Source organism: Hemiscyllium ocellatum, chromosome 4, assembly GCF_020745735.1.
Source record: "Hemiscyllium ocellatum isolate sHemOce1 chromosome 4, sHemOce1.pat.X.cur, whole genome shotgun sequence".
In the NCBI taxonomy this organism is placed as follows: domain Eukaryota; kingdom Metazoa; phylum Chordata; class Chondrichthyes; order Orectolobiformes; family Hemiscylliidae; genus Hemiscyllium; species Hemiscyllium ocellatum.
Window position 1 is genome coordinate 55,152,975 of NC_083404.1, and position 21,498 is coordinate 55,174,472.

Genomic DNA, 21,498 nt, shown 5'->3' on the forward strand with positions numbered 1-21,498 from the left:
GGCTACAAATTTTATATTGCAAGACCCAAAAGGATGAATTATAGCTTCAAGATCCAAATAGTTTCATTGTTTTTATTTTAGTTTGGCAGGGTGGCTCAATGGTCAGCACTGTTGCCTTGTAGCGCCAGGGACTTGGTTCGATTCCACCCTCGGGCGATTATCTGTGTGGAGTTTGCACATTCTCCTCATGTCTGCGTGGGTTTCCTCTGGATGCTCCAGTTTTCAACCCACAATTCAAAGATGTGGAGGTTAGGTAAATTGGCCATGCTAAATTGTCAATAGCGTTCAGGGATGTGTAAATTAGTTGCATTAGTCAGGGATAAAATGTACAGTAATACGGTAGGTGAATGGGTCCAGGTGGGTTACTCTTTGGAAGCTCAGTGTTGACTTGTTGGGCCGAAGGGCCTGTTTCCACACTGTAGGGATTCTATTCTACACATCTTGGAAGGTATAATTTGAAGACGTAATGAAACTAAAATAGTACAATTCTACTGTGAGTGAAGAAACAGATGGATCTGGATACACACGAACACAAATCTTCGACGGTGTGGATGAGTAAGTTATTAAGATAACAAAAATAGGATATGTGATCCTTCTGTAGGTAAAAGGATGGATAGAATGGAAAACATTATCGGTCATTTTTCTAGAGAGAGAGATCAAGTAGAAAAGCAGGGAAGCTGAAACTGTTTTCATCAGAACAGCGATGGTTAGAAAAATATTTAAGGAAAGTGTTCACAATTATAAGAGGTTGCAATTAAGAAATGGATTCCACTGGTAGAGGATTGCTAACCAGATTAAAGACAATTGGAAAAAATCCAGGTGGGAAATGAGGAGTTTTCTTTTAATCTCGTGAGTTATCACGATCTAGATTGCATTTCAGATTCCATGTTGACTTTGAAAAAGGAACTAAATGGATACTTGAAAAAGGATACATTTGCAGGATTATGGAGAAAGAACAGGAGATTGAGATGAATTAGATCTGACATAAAAAGGTAGAAACATAGAAAATAGGAGCAGACATAGGCCATTCAGCCCTTGAGACTGCTGTTCAATATGATCATGGCTGATTATCCAATTCATTATCCTGTGAACTATATCTAATTTTTTTTTAAAACATTCAATGTTCAACCACTTTCCATGACAGAGGATATCACAGGCTCACCTCTCTCTAGGTGAGCAGGTTTCTCCTCATCTCAGTCCTAAATGGCCTCCCTCATATCTGAGACAGTGACCCTTGGTTTTTGACTTCCTGGTCATCTGATGGCACAGATTTGATGGACCAAAAGGCTGCCTTCTGAAGGCCAGGGAGACTTTTCAGCCCGTGGATTCAACATAATGAATACCAAGATCGGGACTCGTCCGAATTGGATTCAGTCCTGAACTCTAGTTTCATGACACACATGCACAAAGCACTTTCGGCAGAGGGTACATAATAGTCGGAATTCATGCAGCCGACTTTTAGCCTTGAATCAATAACACTAATTGTAGAACTCCAATTCTAAATCAACACAGTGAATGCTACAGAGTATTCAACTGCTAAAGCAATATAATTAGGTCCACCCCGTCCTTGTGTGATACTAACACATGCACCTTTCAGCACAAGCTATTGGACAGCAATCAGAAGTGGGCAGCTTATTGATTGTTTATTACGTTTAGAAAACACGATTGCCAATTATAGAACTCATTTCGTTCCCCTTGACGGAGATCAGAAAACTTGATTCATAATTAAACCTGAGACTATACTGGTCTAAATGGTTCAATATCAAACCAGTCAGTTCACTGCTGAAGCATCAAAAAAGTTCGTATGACCTTTAACAATAATGCTGAATTAACACCGATCTGTCGACTGATAGCTTTAGATGTGTGGATTAAACTCTACTGGAAATCACACTCAGGTTGCTTGTATTCAATTGGCAATGGACTCTTTGTCAATAGGGAAAGTATACCACATTATGGTATACTTCAGAAGAAAAAGTACAATCATGTCATACTGCCAATGCTTTTAGCTGAACTTTCCATATCTTGTTAAAGAAGAGCAGAGTGAAAGGAAGGGAAAATGCCCAAAATTCCAATGCCAGAGAGTGAAAAAGTGCTGGTCACTTTCGGGGTGGCAGTAATATAGTTGGATAAAGACCATGAAAGACTTACAGATTAAACAAAATGCTTATACTTGATATCCAAAGAGTTGAAGAACTAATTAAGATCTTTCAGGACTGGGTGTTGGGGGGGAAGGTGAAAGGTTAGTAGAACATAAAAGTGTGGCGAATCCTAATAATGGCAGCCCACAGTGAGACACTCACTTCTGCTTTTCTTCCTCCTGCTTGTATAGTGCCTCATCCTGTTCAACAGCTCCCCTTGTGATAGGCATTAAGGAGGGAAATTTTAACCCCTGAACTAAACCTGGATTGTGATCATATCAGCTCTAGCAAATACCATGGCACAACTCTAAATATCTCTGTATTTACCTCTGTATTTTTCTTCCTTAATTTTCTTGCTTCATTGCCAATGTCACATCACAAGCTGAGACACTATACTTGAAGTCAATTTACCTTTAAGTTTAATGATGACTAAGAAATGCGTGGCTGCTTCTGACTGCTGTTCCATGTGTTATCTAACCTTCTACAAAGTACTCACTGTACCTTCATGTACTTATTCAATTACTATATCATATGCAACTCTCAGGACATCCTACCAATATAGTGGTGTCAATAGACATTATAATAAAGGTCTTCCCTCAAGTAGGCTGGGCATGCTAAAATTTTGGGATCACGAGATCCAGGGCAGTAATGGCTGCCAAACACCTCTGGCCAGGTTTCAAGAGTTGGCCTGTAACAGGTCTTCACTTTTACAGTTTCACTGAGGAGCTGGAACAATTTTCAAGCCTCGAAATGGAGTTATGGTGGGAAAAAGTTTGGGAAGCATTGATCAAGTGTACTAATGATTGGCAATCTTGAGACAGGATGGGTGATTAAAGAGGAGAATGCATCTTTTGCTCTTACTACTGGAGTTTGAATTGAACCCAGAAAATGAAGAAAGTCCAATTATTAGCAGGGCCATTTTATGGCAACTAAATAGTAATAACTTGGGTTTTGGAAGGATTGCCTATCTTTTGAATTTTGCATCCTCTAGTAATTCTTTTAATGGAAATCACAAACCAGTGACCCTTGTTGCAAAGCATTAAAATATACAAATTTGGAAAGTTTCTGAGCCTGTATAATCCAACATCAACTGGCATCAAACCAACAAACTCAGTCAGAGAGATTACAAACTTGTGGGAAACAGAAAAAATAACTAACATGAAGCACAGAGAATATTTTTCTGTGGTTTGGTCTAAGGCACACAGTTAGAGGAGGATACTGTGGAATTATTCATCTGGCAGTTTCTTGAATAGTCTGATGCCAACCGTTCGCACTAAAACCTGAAAATGGTTCTAGTCTTCAGGCTATTCTCACCTTAAGAACATAAAAATTTTACCGGTGTAAATATTTCACTTTTTAGGAGAAAATGATAAATCTATGAAGAAGAAACAATTTGGCCCAGAATTATCCCTGTGTTCCACATTTCCCTAAAAATAGCAATTCATCTTCTGGCAGCAGATTCTGTTATCTTTGAATTTTTAACAGTTCCCAATGCTTCGTCTGATCCCTATTTACTGTGGTTTGTCCATCTTAACTATTTCCAAGCACAGTTTTCTGGTTCTCAGTGCAGCCAAGGAAAATCACAAATTAATCTTAATTAAGGATATTGCAATGCATGTATTAAATCCCTTGGATAATTCTTAGTAAAACCAAAGACATGATTAGTCTAGTAAATTAAAAGCAGGAATTTCTCAGTGAATGTTTACCAATACTGTTAGTCTGTCTGCGGTAATGTCAGCTAAGCAGTGTTGCCAAAAATCCAACAGCATTGAAGTCCTCTACCTGCGTTGCAACTACCAGGATAGGTCTGCTGTCAGGGTGAGTTACACTCATTTGTCTGATTATCAGATCAGTCATGATCTCATTGAATGGGAGAGCAGACTCGATGGGCTGAATAGCCTACTTCTGCATTTATGTCTTACGATCTTATCTTCACACATTCACTGTAGCCCCTCTGTGATCGCTGTCTGACATCTCCGCCTGACCTGATGCCTCTTTCTGCTGATCTCCATTTTGCCCTCTAGAAGAGACCACTGTAGCTTTTCAGCTCTGGTCAAATGGCTGAAATACTGACTTTTACTTTCCTGATAGTTTCAAGCATTGCTCCATTTTTGTCATGGTCCATCTATGGAAGTTTAGCTTATGTCTTATTGCAACTAGGAGAAAGTGAGGACAGCAGATGCTGGAGATCAGAGCTGAAAAATGTGTTGCTGGAAAAGCACAGCAGGTCAGGCAGCATCCAAGGAGCAGGAGAATCGACGTTTCCGGCATAAGCCCTTCTTCAGGAATGAGAAAGGTGTGCCAAGTAGGCTAAGATAAAAGGTAGGGAGGAGGGACTTAGGAAAGGGGCGTTGGGAATGCGATAGGTGGAAGGAAGTTAAGGTGAGGGTGATAGGCCGGAGTGGGGGTGGGGGCGCAGAGGTCGGGAAGAAGATTGCAGGTCAAGAAGGCGGTGCTGAGTCTGAGGGGTAGGACTGAGATAAGGTGGGGGGGGGGGAGAAATGAGGAAGCTAGAGAAATCTACGTTCATCCCTTGTGGTTGGAGGGTTCCTAGACGGAAGATGAGGCGCTCTTCCTCCAGGCATCGTGTTGCCATGATCTGGCGATGGAGGAGGCCAAGGACCTGCATGTCCTTGGTGGAGTGGGAGAGGGAGTTAACACGGGCGGGGGGGGGATTTGGGTTGTTTGGTGCGGGTGTCCCAGAGGTGTTCTCTGAAACGTTCCGCAAGTAGGCGGCCTATCTCCCCAATGTAGAAGAGGCCACATCGGGTGCAGCGGATACAGTAAATGATGTGTGTGGAGGTGCATGTGAATTTGTGTTGGATATGGAAGGATCCCTTGGGGCCTTGAAGGGAAGTGAGGGGGGAGGTGTGGGCGCAACTTTTGCATTTCTTGCAGTTGCAGGGGAAGGTGTATATTTCCCTTCCGTCCCCTATCAGCGTTCCGGAAAGACCACTCCCTCCGCGAATCCCTCGTCAGGTCCACACTCCCCACCAACCCAACCTCCCCTCCCGACACCTTCCCTTGCAACCGCAAGAAATGCAAAACACCCGCACCAACCAACCCAACCACCCCGTGGCTGAACACTTTAACTCCCCCTCCCACTCCGCCAAAGACATGCAGGTCCTTGGCCTCCTCCATTGCCAGACCATGGTAACCATGACGCCTGGAGGAAGAGCGCCTCATCTTCCGCGCCGAAACCCTCCAACCACAAGGGATGAATGTAGATGTCTCCACCTTCCTCATTTCCCCTCCCCCCACCTTATCTCAGTCCCAACCCTTGGACTCAGCACCGCCTTCTTGATCTGCAATCTCCTTCCTGACCTCTCCGCCCCACCCCCTTTCCAGCCTATCACCCTCACCTTAACCTCCTTCCATCTATCGCATTCCCAACACCCCTCCCCCAAGTCCCTCCTCCCTATCTTTTATCTTACCCTGCCCCATTGTGAAGAAGGGCTTTTGCCAAAATGTCGATTCTCCTGCTCCTTGGATGCTGCCTGACCTGCTGTGCTTTTCCAGCAACACATTTTTCAGCTTATGTCTTAGTGCCCCTATTTCAACCCACTCTATTTTCTTCCACAAATCTTTTATTTATTGTCCAGGTTTTGGATGCAAACAGGAAATTAGAATTAGCATCAGGTTTAATGCCACATATACACACATGACTGCAGTGAAAAGCTGACAAAGTTGCCACTTATGGTGCCATCTTAGGTATAAAGTACCTACGTACAAGAACTAAGAATAAATTTAAAAAAAGGTAAAGGAATAAAACATTTGGCATTACAGTCCTTCTGAATGTTTTTGCCTTTTTTGTGCTCATACTCAAACCATATTCAAACTATACTCAGGCCTACAAGTGAACTCCAGACCCATAGCAATGTGGTTGACTCTTAACTGACCTCTGGACAATTGGGGATGGGCAATAAATGCTGGCCTAGCCACCGATACCCTTATCCTGTGAATGGGGTATATTCACTCTCAGCTGTATACAGAATATGTCAGTTGTGGCATTATCATGACAGGTATCTGAAGTTATTTTGTATCTGTTCTCAGTAATGCCCATTGATCGGTGTGGGAGCCAGTCCTAAAGGTAATACGGATATCTGTGAGGGATTGTGTCAAGCTTCTCTCCATGCATTCCCTAGAATATGAAAGTCAAATATGAAAGTTGAAACTTTTACAGTGGCTTCCTGAGCATTCATAAGCAATACCCTTGACTTGGCATAGAACTATTGAATTTGCTACATGATGTTTCTAGTATTGCCATGCACTCCATCATAGGCTGCAGTAGAAACAAACTTTTCTTTCTGTCAATCTACAATTCAAATTAGTGGACTACTACATAAACCTATTCCTCAAACAATTTTGGATAAGACACATTTCTTGACCCTTCTCTCCCATTCCCTGGTTCCTGCCTCTTACAGTCTTTTAACTTTCAATCGATCACATTTTCTTCCTCCGTTACACTTACTTTGCCTTTCAGCCAGATCGCTTATTCCTTCAGCCTTCACTTTTGTTGTTTTTCTTTTCTCATTCCTGCAATGTTCTTTCTGACTCAAAGGAGTTTGTGCTTTATCATGTGGCATGGTGGCTCAGTGATTAATACTGTGGCCTAACAGCACCAGGACTTTGATTTGATTCCGGCCTCAGGCATGGATTTTCTCTGGGTGCTCCAATTGCCTTCCACAGTGCAAAGAAGTGCAGGTTAGGTGGATTGGCCACGCTAAATTGCCCAGGGTATCCAGGGATGTGCAGAACAGGATTAGCTATGGGAAATGCCAGGTGATGGTGTAGAGGGTGAGTCTGAGTGGGATAGTCTTCAGGTGGTCAATGTGGACTTGATGGGCTGAATGGCCTGCTTCCACACTGTAGAGCTTCTGTGATTATTCCTCCTCCCTTATCCTTTTATCTCTATCTTTCCTCCCTCAACTCACTTTTGTACCCTAAGCCTGTTTCTTCCCTGGTGAGAATGCAGATTGACTGTGATCTAGCCGATCTCATTGTTGCTGAAGGAGAGCAGCAAGCCCATTGATCAGTTCTCTATGTGGATGGGAGCGTTCACTAAATTAGCATGGAATACATTTTGGATATGAAGAGTTAACCTACAGGCTTATTGCTCTTGAAAACAACTTATGATCAGCTTTGATTTCTCGATTACCTTGAGTAGGCAAAACTCCTGTAATGGGAAGTCCTTCTAAATCTTTTCTGTGATCAGCCTTCTCCACTACCAACCCGACTGGATGGTTTAAAACCATATTTTTAACAAGCAATTTGTTTCAGAGCAAAGGCTGCCAGCATGTATTAAATGTAATGTAGCAAAATGAATACGTAAGGGATACGGCTGTGTAGGGAGTTAGTGTGTCAAGATTTATTTCCCTCTATGTCTAAATGCCTCGCACGAAACATATGTTTATTACATTCCAAACAGTGAGCTGTTGGAAATTCAAAGCAAAATTTTAAAAGTGTTCTTTTGGCCGACAGTTGATAATTCACAAACACCTTGCAATCTGCAAAGATCTCCAACTCAATAATCACATCTGGAATATACGATATCTGGTGGTATTTGGTGAATGTTGCTCTATCCACCTCCCTCTATGCCACCAAAGTCCTCAGCTGACCTACAGCTTTAGGGAACTGGGCTCAAAGTAAAGAGATGAACATATTTGACCATACTTTAAAAGGAGTATGGTTCCGTTTCTCATCTTAGACATCCCATTCACTTCCTTCCTCATGAAGCTCACTTCAACTAAAATTACAGCCATCCACTTCCAATTTAAATTAATTTCATATTAGTCCAGGAAACCTGGTGACATCTGGGTCCCTCCCCCAGAAAGTTAGCCATTGTCTACCTTATTAAGAGAGCAAAATACGGTTTCACTATTCAAAAGGTTGGCCAGATGATGCCAGAAAGAGGAAAGACCAGATGCTTTCCAATGGATTTTACTGGAATCTTGCCCTCATTGATATCTGGGTCCCATGCCAAACCATGTTCGCCCCAACATAAGGTCAGAAGTGGGGAATGTTTCTCTCTGTTAAGTTTCTCCAGCACTTCTGCTTTTGTGTCAGAAATGGACATCTTTGATGTTTAGAATCAGTCACCTTTGCTCAGAAGCAATCCATGCCCAAAGGCAGTAAGACTTGAACAATATCAAACCTTGGGCTGAAAAGTGGCAAGTAACATTCACAACCCACACAAAAAAGGAAACTACTGTGGATGCTGGAAATCTGAAGCAAATGCAGGATTAGAGATACTCAGCAGTTTTGGCAACACTACAGTGAGTGAAACAGATTTAATGTTTTGAGCCCAATATAACTCTTCAACTCTCCAGCATTTTCTGTGTTTTACATGCCAAATGGCAGGCAACAACCACAAGAGAGAATCTAACCATTGTCCATTGACATTCAATGGTGTTACCATCACTGAATCCTTCATTGTCAACACCCACAGGTTACCATTCACCAGAAACTGAACTAGACTAGTCATATAAGTTTGGATGGCTACAAGAAAAAGACAGAAGTTAGGAATCAAGAAGTGACTCTGTAAGGCACAACTGAGGAGTGTGAGGAAAACTTCCCACTTGCCTTGATGTGTGCAGCCCCAAAAGCACTCAAGAAGATTGCCACCATCCAGGGCATGGTTAACACGATGTCCACACAAATCCAATCCCTCCATCACTGACATTCAGTAGTGTCAGTGAGTACCACCTATAAGATACACTGCAGAAATTCAGCAAGACGCCAAAGACAGCACCTTCAAGCCTACAACACTTCCAGCTAGGATGATCAAGGCAGCAGATACAGGGGAATATCACTACCTACAAGTTCCCCTCCAAGCCACTCACCAATCTGACTTGGAAATATGTTCCTTTAGTGTTACTGGGTCAAAATCCTGGAACTTCATCCTTAATAGCAATACAGATCCACCTACATCAAATAGACTGCAGTAGTTCAAGGAAGCAACTCACCACCACCTTCTCAAAGGCAATTATGGACAGGCAATAAATATTGGCCCAGCCAGCAATGCCCACATCCAATGAAACAATGACAAAAGAAAACAGCAACCCCAAGAATTTTAAGATCTGCAGACTTTAATGAAATATAGTTCCACCTTAGCAACAGGATAATATAGAATTTGTTCCTTAGTCTAAAGGGACAGTCTTGCAAAAATAATATGAATACAAAGTTACCACAAGAACAGCCGTGTTAAAACATGATTGAATCAAAGGCTAAAATTAGTTTGCAGTTGTAGTCAAAACAAATGAATTACCAAAACGTTTACTTTAATGGAAAAGATGGTTGGTTGGAACTTGAAGTGGTCTGCTGACTCACAGGTTTTTGAAGTTCTTATGGTGTGGTGATAGTGTCTCTGGGCCAGACAGTCCAGGTTCAAGTTTCACCTGTCCTGGAGGTGTGTCATAAAATGTCTGAACAGTTTGAATAAAATTATTGTCAGGTTTTTTTGCCACAGCCGAGGACCAGTGTCATTATCAGCCCTTCTCCGCACAACCATCAACCTCCCCACCCCCACCTATTATTCTGATTAAGAGCTGAAGAAGTTTGTAATTCACAGAAATTAATTGTTAAAGAAGAAATATCAATTTCTGATTCAGTGTCACTCTTCACCAGGATTGTGTAAATGAGCTCTCTCAAAGCTCAAAATTGTTATTTTATAAGCAGCTAAGTAATAAGGACAAAGCAACATGCATAAATTAGAAGTATGGAATTACATAAAAATTCCAGCTCAGAAACAGCCTTTTCAGCTGAACTAGTCTAGAATGTGCTCCATTATCTGCCCCCGTTCCAATTCCCTCATCTCAGCCTTTCAGTTTATCTTTATATCCATATTTTTCTCATGTACTTGTCTAATCTCCATTTCACATCATCATCTAAGACATTTCCCAAGAGTTATTATTGGTGCCACTGAGTGCTAGGCAGACCATCGACTCATCTTGTCCACCATGAGAGTGAAGATTTGTCCCAAAAGTAAAAACCAAAATCAAAACACTATCAAGAAATTCAATGTTGACATCCTCCAAGGCATTAACCATGTACAGAAGTTCCAACAAAACCTTCAAGAACAATTGCCTCAGCAAATCCCACCATCCATAGAAGACTATTGGAACTATCACCTCCTGCAAAGAAACAATTGGGTTCAAGACAATAAAACATCAGGATTGGTTCAATGGTAATGACAAATTACTCCAACAACTCATCAGTGAAAAGAGAAAAGCTTTCATCACCTTACAAAATGACCAATAATTGGCTACCAAAAGGAAACACTTTCGGGAATGCAAGGCTGCAATCCAGAAGAGCAACCAAAACCTGAAAAACAATGGTGGAGGAAAAAATCTTAAGAAATCTGACAACTAGTGGATGCCAATAACACCCAAGGCTTCTCCAATGCAATGAAAGCTATTTTTGGATGATCCACTCACGGTCAAGCCCCTCTCAAAAGCAAAGATGGTTTAACCATCCTGAAGAGCAATGCTGACATTAATTCTAGATGGAGGGAACACTTTGAAGATCTTCTAAATCAAACCATCCCAGTTGACAGGAATGTGGTTAACACCATTCCAAAACAGCCCACTGATGACTCCCTAAGCAAAATGGCAACATTTGAAGAAGTCAAGGAAGCCATCAAAACCTTGAAAAACAACAGGGCCACTAGACTTGATGGAATACTAGCCAAGGTCTACAAAATTGAAGGTAACCTGCTTCATTATCAACTGCATCAACTTCTCATCAAGATCAAGATAAATGAAGACGTACCAGCAGACTTTACAGACTCAGCAATCGTTACCATTTACAAAAGGAAAGGCAATCGGTCTGAATGTGGAAACTATCATGTAATTTCCCTGTTAGCAACAGCAAGAAAGATCCTCACCTGCATCATGAACAATTGGTTCAAGCCTTTAGCTGAGAAGTTCCTTCCAGAGACACAAGCCACTTTTAGATCATCACATGGAACAATCAACATGATCTTCACTATATGACAACTATAAGAAAAATGTTGTGAACAATTTCAACCTTTGTACATGACATTCATCAACCTCACAAATCCTTTGACTTGGTATCAAGGGAACTCCTATGGGATGTCCTATCCACCTATGAATGTCCTGAAAAGTACATTTAAATCCTGAGACTCCTCAATGATGGCATGTTTGCCACAGCCATGGTCAGCAACAGTAGCTGTGAGCCTTTTCAAGTGAGGTCAGGAGAAGAACCGGGATGTGTGATTATCCCAACTTTGTTCACCATCTTTATGGCAACAATCATCCAATTAGAGTCATAGGGTCATAGAGATGTACAGCATGGAAACAGACCCTTCAGTCCAACCCGTCCATGCCGACCGGATATCCCAATCTAGTCCCACCTGCCAGCACCCGGCCCATATCCCTCCAAACCCTTCCTATTCATATATCCATCCAAATGCCTCTTAAATGTTGCAATTGCACCAGCCTCCACTATTTCCTCTGACAGCTCATTCCATACATGTAACACCCTCTGCGTGAAAAAGTTTTGCCGTAGGTCTCTTTTATATCTTTCCCTTCTCACCCTAAACCTATGCCCTCTAGCTCTGGACTCCCTGATCCCAGGGAAAAGACTTTGTCTATTTATCATATTTTGTAAATCCTCATATTTTTGTAAACCTCTATAAGGTCACTCCTCAGCCTCCAACGCTTCAGGGAAAACAGCCCCAGCCTGTTCAGGCCTCTCCTTATAGCTCAAATCCTCCAATCCTGGCAACATCCTTGTAAATCTTTTCTGAACCCTTTCGAGTTTCACAGCATCTTTCTGATAGGCAGGAGACCAGAATTGCACGCAATATTCCAACCGTGGCCTAACCAATGTCCTCATGACCTCCCAACTCCTGTACTCAATCATCAAGGGTGACCTACCCTCAGAAATCGAAATTGTCTTCAGAACAGCTGGCAGACTTTTCAATCTTGTCCATCTCAAGTCCAAAGACAAGACATCTACGAGTTCCCTCACTGAGATCCAATACGCAGATGACAACAGTATTGCAGCTCCCTCAGAAAACCACCCACAACTGATTCTGACTGCTTTCAACCGTGCATTTTCAAAACTTGGACAGCATCAATTCCATGAAGACCCAGATCATCTATCAACCTCATCAACTGAGACAAAACAACCCTGGAAAACATGGACCAACTTCCGTATCTTTGAAGTCACTTCTCCTCCAATGTCGACCATAATGACGATATCCAAGATCATCTTAAATGCACTGGAACTGCTTTTGGATGCCTCAAAACAAGAGTCTTTCATGATAGTGACATCCGGACAGACATCAAAATGTATAAAGTGTACAAAGCAGTGGTGATCCCAAAGCTCTTGTATGCATCAGAAGCTTGAACAACATATCGACAACACCTGAAGGTACTTGAAAAGTTCCATCAGCGATGCCTTCGAAACATCTTGAATATCAGCTGGAAAGATGGATGAATCAACATCAGCATGCTGAATGAAGTAAAAGCAACAAGCATTGAAGCCCATGTCATCAAGATGGAGTGGTCATGTTGTTCGGATGAAAGACGGATGTCTGCCGAAACAAATCTTCTACACCCAGCTTAAAGAAGGCAAAACGTAAAAGACAACAGAAGAGATTCAAAGATGTTTTAAAAGCCAACATGAAGAAATGGAAAACTGACATCAACAATTGGGAAACCAATTCCCAGTATAGGAAACTCTGGCAAACCATCATCCGAGAAGGAACAGCAACTTATGAAGCCAACGGATGTGCAGAACTAGAAGAAAAGAGAAGAAAATGGAAAGTGAGGCAGTGACAATCAAAATCCGATCTGCCTTCTGGAACTACTTGTCCTGAATGAGGAAGAACTTTCAAAGCCAAGATTGGACTCATAAGCCACCTGGGAGCCCATATATAGATCAACGGAATGAAGACCATCATCCTTGACCTCAAGGAATAGCCATGATGGTTCCACTATAATCAAAGAGCCTTTTACCCTTCTACCATTTCAGTTGCTTGTTTTTGTTTTGTAGGGTGGAGGTATGTTACTAATTTTCTTACCAAAGATAATTACTTAACCATGTTCATTCATCTCATAGTTGCCCAGTCTATGAGTTTTTGACAGTCTTCTTGTATGATATTCCATTCTTCCACAGTGTTCTCCAAATTAAAGCCACAAGAACATAAGAAACAGAAGCAGGAACAGACAGTATGATCCTTCAAACATGCTTCACCATTCAATATGACAACAGTTGATCACTTTTGTATCCTCTCCCCCTACCCTTCATTTCCAAAGAGACAAAAGATCTCTCTGGATTTCCATTTCTTTTCATAAACATCCAACCATCTCTCATCCATCCCAGTCTCCCACCAGCTCCCCATCCTGCAAATGATAATGATACCTGCAGCTACAGCCAGCCCTAGACGGAGGTTACTGACAGCTGTGGTGATTTTTAAAGATTTATCAAATTTAAAAGTGTGAAGGGAACATCTCCATTTTGAAGTTCCTTATCCCTTCCTTACCTGCAGCCACACTTGCATGGCTGGAGAATGTCCAACTGGCCCTTCCATATCAGGACCCAGCCCACTGTCTTGAATTGGATGGTGACCAGCCTTCTGGCCAATAATAGGCCTATCCTCCAAACATTCTATATGGAGACAGCTATGGAGCAGAGAAATACTCGCCTCTTGGATTTGGCTCTGACATCAGGGTCCTGGCCCCAAATGGAAAGTATAACAAGAACTGAGAAATAAAAGTCATTTCCATTATTAATATTAAAAGTACTTAGGTTCTGGATTGTAGGTGACAACAGCAGCAGACTCTTTTTATGCTTCGGGAAAACGTTTCAAAACACATGACCGCCTTTCACTTCTTTTCTTACCATTCCAAGTCAAATCTGACAAATCAGATATAATTCAGTTACCCTTGACCAAAATTGCATCACTGGCTATGTTTCAAATGCTCCTCAGTCATCAGAGAAAAAGAATTACTCAGATAGCTCTGAGAAGCAGAGAGCCCAGGAAGAAAGGAAATAGCTGCATTGCTATAGCACTCTACATCACCACCACACATCCGAAAATACCTTGTAGCCAATGAACTACTCCTTATTGGAGTTTCTTCTTTGAGGTGATGTAATGACGCAAAAGATAAGCAAGAAATTAGATTCAATAGAAGAAAGGATTTAAGAGCCCAAAAGGGTTACAAAAACAATATTAGAAGTATTTGGGGAAAAAAGATATCTGCAGTTCATCTATTCCCATGTTGCTAACTGGGTTTGGCCATATACAGTAATCATAGCGAGAGACTACATACTGCCATGATCGCTAATCTGCAGGGATCTTACAATTAAGGTCACATTGGAAAGACAAATTGCTGCTGGCATTTTAGTGTTAGAGGATGCCTTTTAAAGATAAGGCAGGCTATGACTAAAATTATTCTCACCAAAGAAAAAACTGGAGTCCAGAAATGTCAGTTAGAAAATTTATAGAGCATATTTCATCCATTAATTTAATTTGCTTATTTTAAAAAGCTTCAACACTTCACCTGCAGCAGTGGACAAATAAATACCACATCCAGCGTTATTTGTTTCTCTGCCAAAATTATCCATTGTAATTGCTAATCAGGCATGGCCTCTTTAGACTGTGACAACTTTACCAAGGTGACAGTCAATTGGATCTGTCCTACTCTTCACCCTGCAAACTGCACTCTGCTATACTTAAACGTACAGAAGAATACATCACAAAATCTGAATCTTCCTGCTATTGAGGAATGTCTCAAGCTGAAAAGAAATGGAGGAATCAAGGGCAGTAAAATATGTAACATTTATTCAATTGCTGAGTTTAAGACTGGAGTGCAGTGCCTTTTAGGAGGTGAAATGAAATCAATATCAATGGAAAGCTGTTTGCAAACATTTCCCCATGATTTGGGAGCTTTACCCAGCATGGACATGTTTGCTTTCTTTAAGGTTAAACTTACTAATAAGTAAAGGAAATACTTTCCTTTGGGAACATTTATGTCAGTGGTTAGGTTTCCTTTTGATTTTCATGCTTTGTTTTATCTCTATTTTTCTTGAAGCCGGTAACAAACGCTGGCTCCTTGGATGTTCCGATAACTCGATAAAGCATTCAGTAGAATTCAGTAGAATTTTAACCTCACACTTCTACATCGTTCCTTTCCAGTCCACTATGAAATAGAGGGGTTAGGAGTATCAGAGGTCTTCATTGAGGTACTGAAAGTTAAATCAATCCATGTGTGAAATCTGACACCAGCCCAGCGCTAACCTGCGTATTTGAAGTTGTGTTTTATATAGCTCAGAGCAACGGGGAGATGACACCACTTTCTTTGTGCGTATGAACATTGCTTTAAAATATCTCTGTTATCAACAAATATCAAAAGTTGCAGCTCAGACTTCGAGGCCTCTGTATTAGCTTTGTTCATAAATCAAGCACAGTCAGAATCAATTGCAAACTGATTCACAGAATCAAATGCAGAACAACTGACCTTCATGCAGGACCCTCTTGTGGTGCAGAGGTAAAGTTCCTACCCTTGGGCCAGGGGACCTGGGTTCAAGTCCCACCTGGTCTACAGATTTGTAATAACCAGTGTGATAAGGGAAAATAAATTTCTATACTACCCTTGAGGTCACAATCACAGTGATTGTGTCTTTGCCTCTGAGCTGGGAGACATAAGTTCAAATACTTTCCTGCTCTATAAGCATGAATTAACATTTCTGAGCTGGGAGTTTAGAGAATGTCTAGAACAATGCACTTGCAATGTAAATAGGGCTAGCTTGGGAATGTCTGCATAATCTGCTCTGAAAAGCCATTATAATGTATAAATGAGACTCCATCCTTTAGATTTGATTGCCATTTGAATTGAATGGCTGTAGCTCAGGTTTCCTGAGAATTGAAAGCTTGGCAGGTAAAGGAAGACAGGAGCTGTCAAATTCAGAAGGTAATGTTCAAACTCTCCCCCTTAACAATCCCTCCTTTCCTGATGTCTCAACTCAGCAAGGATAGTATGTTGGAAGTCAAACTCCATTATTCCCAGAATCATCACAAATGTGAAAAGAATTAGCCAAAATAAGACTGAGTTTTTTGAAGAAATATCAAAGAAGATTGATGAGGGCAGAGCAGTAGATGTCATCTATATGATCTTCAGTAAGGCGTTCGACAAGGTTCCTCATGGGAAACTGATTAGCAAGGTTAGATCTCATGGAATACAGGGAGAACTAGCTAATTGGACACAGAACTGGCTCAAAGGTAGAAGATAGACGGTGGTGGTGGAGGGTTGTTTTTCAGACTGGAGGCCTGTGACCAGTGGAGTGCCACAAGGATCGGTACTGGGCCGTCTACTTTTTGTCATTTACATAAATGATTTGGATGCGAGCATAAGAGGTACAGTTAGTAAGTTTGCAGATGACACCAAAATTGGAGGTGTAGTGGACAGCGAGACGGTTACCTCAGATTACAACAGGATCTGGACTAGATGGGCCAATAGGCTGAGAAGTGGCAGATGGAGTTTAAATCAGGTAAATGCAAGATGCTGCATTTTGGGAAAGTAAATCTTAGCAGGACTTATACACTCAATGGTAAGGTCCTAGGGAGTGTTGCTGAATAAAGAGACCACGGAGTGCAGGTTCATAGCTCCTTGAAAGTGGAGTTGCAGGTAGATAGGATAGTGAGGAAGACATTTGATATGCTTTCCTTTATTGTACAGAGTATTGAGTGCAGGTGTTGGGAGGTCATGTTGCGGCTGTACAGGACATTGGTCAGGCCACTGTTGGAATATTGCGTGCAATTCTGGTCTCCTTCCTATCGGAAAGATGTTGTGAAACTTGAAAGGGTTCAGAAAAAATTTACAAGGATGTTGCCAGGGTTGGAGGATCTGAGCTACAAAGAGTGGCTGAACAGGCTGGGGCTGTTTTTCCTGGAGCGTTGGAGACTGAGGGGTGACCTTATAGAGGTTTACAAAATTATGAGGGGCATGGATACGATAAATAGACAAAGTCTTTTTCCTGGGGTTGGAGAGTCCAGAACTAGAGGGCATAGGTTTAGGGTGAGAGGGGAAAGATATAAAAGAGACTTAAGGGGCAATGTTTTCACAAAGAGGGTGTTACGTGTATGGAATGAGCTGCCAGAGGACGTGGTGGAGGCTGGTACAATTGCAACATTTAAGAGGCATTGGGATGGGTATATGAATAGGAAGGGTTTGAAGGGATATGGGCCAGGTGCTGGCAGGTGGGACTAGATTGGATTGGGATATCTGGTCGGCATGGATGGGTTGGACTGAAGGATCTGTTTCCATGCTGTACATCTGTATGACTCTATGACCCCAACTGATAAACCTCTTCATGGATTCATGCAGTGCAGAAAAGGCCCTTTGGTCCACCAAGTCTGTACCGACATAACTATCAGTAAAAGAGTGCTAATTCCATTATCCTGCACTTAACCGATATCCTTGAATGTTATGATTTTTGAAGTACTCATCCAAATTCTTTTTACGGTTGTAAGGTTTCCGGCTTCCACTACCTTCCCTGGCAGTGCATACCAGACTCCCACCACCCACCAAGTGATTTTCTTTTTCCAAAATCTCCTCTGAATCATGTTAAGAAAAAAACACACAAGTTTCTGTAATCTACAAGAGAAAAACTGTTTATTATGAACAAATAGTCTTTAACCTACTCCTGCTGTCTAAAGTAAAGCAACAATGTATACAACTCACTATACTCCAATAAACATGATTTTGAAAACTGCAACCATCTTTGTATCCAGTTTCCTTCGTTAAAAACAGTATTTTTTTTAATTGAAGGTCCAAAAGTGGCAAATATAAAAGGTCATTTCTCTGCAATTTTCAGAGTCCATCGCAGGCATCAACTGGCCTTGAGAACCTCTCCCATACTACTGTCATATTAAGAAATCCCCAACTCCCTCACCAAGCATTAATCTTCACCGAATGTGCCAGGGATTATACTTGATGATCTCTGGGTTTTTTTTTAACCACTGGCCTCTCCATCTCCAATTTACAATCCTCCCCTATCCAACCCTGGCATCCAGCCAGACTCTTAAAATGGACAACTGTTGAAGAAGCAATGGAGGAAAACCATTCTAAGAGGTTCTGCTGGTAAGTTCAGCAAAATCCCTTTGTAATTCTGAATTTCCGTGCTGAAAATGTGCTTGCGCCCCATCCATGCCTCCCCAAGAGGTAGAGGGTTTTTGTCTCTCAGACTGGACAATGCCAAATGTTTCTTAACATGATTCAGAGGAGATTTTGGAAAAAGAAAATCACTTGGTGGGTGGTGGGAGTCTGGTATGCACTGCCAGGGAAGGTAGTGGAAGCCGGAAACCTTACAACCGTAAAAAGAATTTGGATGAGTACTTCAAAAAAATGACAGAGACAAAAATTAGAGTCAGGTCATGCAGTCTTCAGGGCATAGCTATTGCAGCAAAGAACTTCAGAAAGTTAACAAGAACAGAAACCCTGGTTAATTCTGCCCTCATCCTGATCTATTTCCTATGTTAGTGAATCTGAGACCAGTTATAACAGCTTTACTGCCTTCTTGGCTAAGATCAGCCAACTCAAGTCCAAGCATCAAGAATGCTGCTCTATATCAGCTCAGTATCATAACACATCACACATTGTACTGAGATATATTGAGGTAGTGGAAGAGTCGTCATTACCATCTTAATAATGTGGATCAAAAAACCATTTAATTCTGAGCCAGAGACTGAATTTATCGCATTTCCTGTAGAGTCCAAACAGTCCATGTCTAGCAATAATCCCAAACTAAACTAGTCCGACCTGCCTGCTCCTGGCCCTTATCCCTTCAAACCTTTCCTAGTCATGTACTTATCCAAATGTCTTTCAAACGTTGGAATTGTACCCGCATCCACAGCTTCCTTAGGAAGTTCATTCTACATAATAACCACCTTCTGTGGAAAAAAAATTACCCCTCATGCCTTTGCTTAATCTCTCTCCTCTCACCTTAAAATTCTGCCCCCTAGGCTTGAAATTCCACATCTCAGGGAAAAGGCAAATGCCATTAGCTCTATCTATACCTTTCATTATTTTATAAACTTCTATCAGATTGCCTCTCAGCCTCCTACGCTCCAGTGAGAAAAGTCCCAGCCTTTCTTTATAACTCAAACTTACTATATGCAGCAACATCCTTTTAAATTGCTTCTGAACCCTCTCCAGCTTGATAATATCCTTCCTATAGCTGGGCGACCAGAACTAGACACAGTATTCCAGAAGAGGCCTCACCAATGTTCTGTTCAACCTCAACATCACTCCCAACTCCTATACTCAAAGGATTGAGCAATGTAGGTAAGCATGCCAAATACCTTTTTAACCAAATAATTCCAGAAAGTTACCAAGAACCCTGGTTGATTTTGCCCTCACTCTGATCCATTTCCTATATCAGGGATGCAAATTTCAGTCTATATGTGACACAAACTTCAAAGAATTATGTATCAGTACCCCTAAGTCTGTCTATTTTACAACACTAGCCAAGGTCCGATCATTAATTGTATAAGCCCTGCCTTGTTTGTTGTACCAAAATGCCATACCTCACATTTATCCAGATTAAACTCCATCTGCCATTTTTCAGCCCATTGACCTGTTTGATCAAGTTCCCTTTGTAATCTTAGAAAACCTTCTTCACTGTCTACAATGCCACCAATTTTGGTGTCTTCCACAAACTTATTAACCATGTCTTTGATAGTCTTATCTAAATGATTTATATAAATGACAAACCAAAGAGGACCCAGAACCAATCCCTGTAGAACATTGGTGGTGACAGGCCTCCAGTCCGAAAAACAACTGTCCACCACCCACCCTGTCCCCACAGCCAGAAACATTTCCCAATCCCCAAGAAATATTGTTTGGCTCTTAAAGGAGCCGGACAGCACACATCAGTAAATTGACAATATGTCCAAAACTTACTTCACTCCTTTTTCTGTATCACAGTTTTAAAGAAAACTTATCTTATACTTTCTAAAACTTTACTGGCCTTTTTCCTGTTTTCTGTCAGGGCAGTTGTGCAAGTTATCCGGCTGGTTAGATTTGCACAACAGCTGATTTTCCGAAAATGGGTATAGATAGAATCCCTGCTGTGTGAAAACAGGCTGTATGGCCTAACATATAGTGGGCGGCACGGTGGCTCAGTGGTTAGCACTGCTGCCTCACAGCGCCTGAGACCCGGGTTCAATTCCCGACTCAGGCTACTGTGGAGTTTGCACGTTCTCCCCGTGTCTGCATGGGTTTCCTCCGGGTGCTCCAGCTTCCTCCCATAGTCCAAAGATGTGCGGGTCAGGTGAATTGGCCATGCTAAATTGCCCGTAGTGTTAGATGAGAGACAAATGTAAGGGTATGGGTGGGGTGCACTTCGGCGGGTCGGTGTGGACTTGTTGGGCCGAAGGGCCTGTTTCCACACTGTAAGTAATCTAAAAAAAAACGTCCACACTGCCTCTGTGAAGGAGCATCCCATCCAGATTGACTCCCCCAACCCCCCCAACCCTATCACACTGCATTTCCCATGGCTAATTCACCTAACTTACACATCCCTGGACACTATTGGCAATTTAGCATGGTCAGCCCATCTAACCTGCATATCTTTGAACTGTGGGAGGAAACTGGAGTACCCAGAAGAAACACACGCAGATACGGGGAGAATGTGTAAACTTCGCACAGACAGAAGCTTAAATCGAATCCAGGTCCCTGGTACTGTGAGGCAGCAGTGCTAAATACTGAGCCACTGTGCACAGCAAAAATGCACCATTTCTATATATTGAGAATAACATTGTTTTGGTGCAAATCTAGCACACCATGGATTTTCAGATGAGAAGCATAATATGCTTTCCAATTTGTAAATAACAGCAAGCATCGAACAGCAGACTATCAGCCACAGATGCCCACTTTATCAAGTAAAGGGTTTAGATAATGGAGAGATCATTGAGACAGTGAGCATCAACAACATTCAGAGATTTTGAAAACCTCTGCACTTCACACACAATTCTGAGTGAACTCATCCTCCATTCTCTGTTGATTTATTGCTTACTCCAGTGGACTGGAGCAGTGATCCTATGAGTTTAGTTGTATGACTGAGTGTTCTGTTAGTATGGTGCTGATCAAAGAAGCTGTGGACTATTATCAAGTGAAAGAGTTAGCTCTGTTTTTTCTGTGAAAGCAAACCAAGCAACATTCCATAGCACAGAACTTGATTTAAGGCCCATGGGCAATTGCACATCTTCTATGAGTGCCTCATTTAGCTGCTGAAGCTCTTTTATGAATATAAGAGAGGTGCTGGCAGCATATTCAGCGTTGGAAGTTTGTTGATTGAAGTCATTCAATGCCCATATAGAATAGTCACA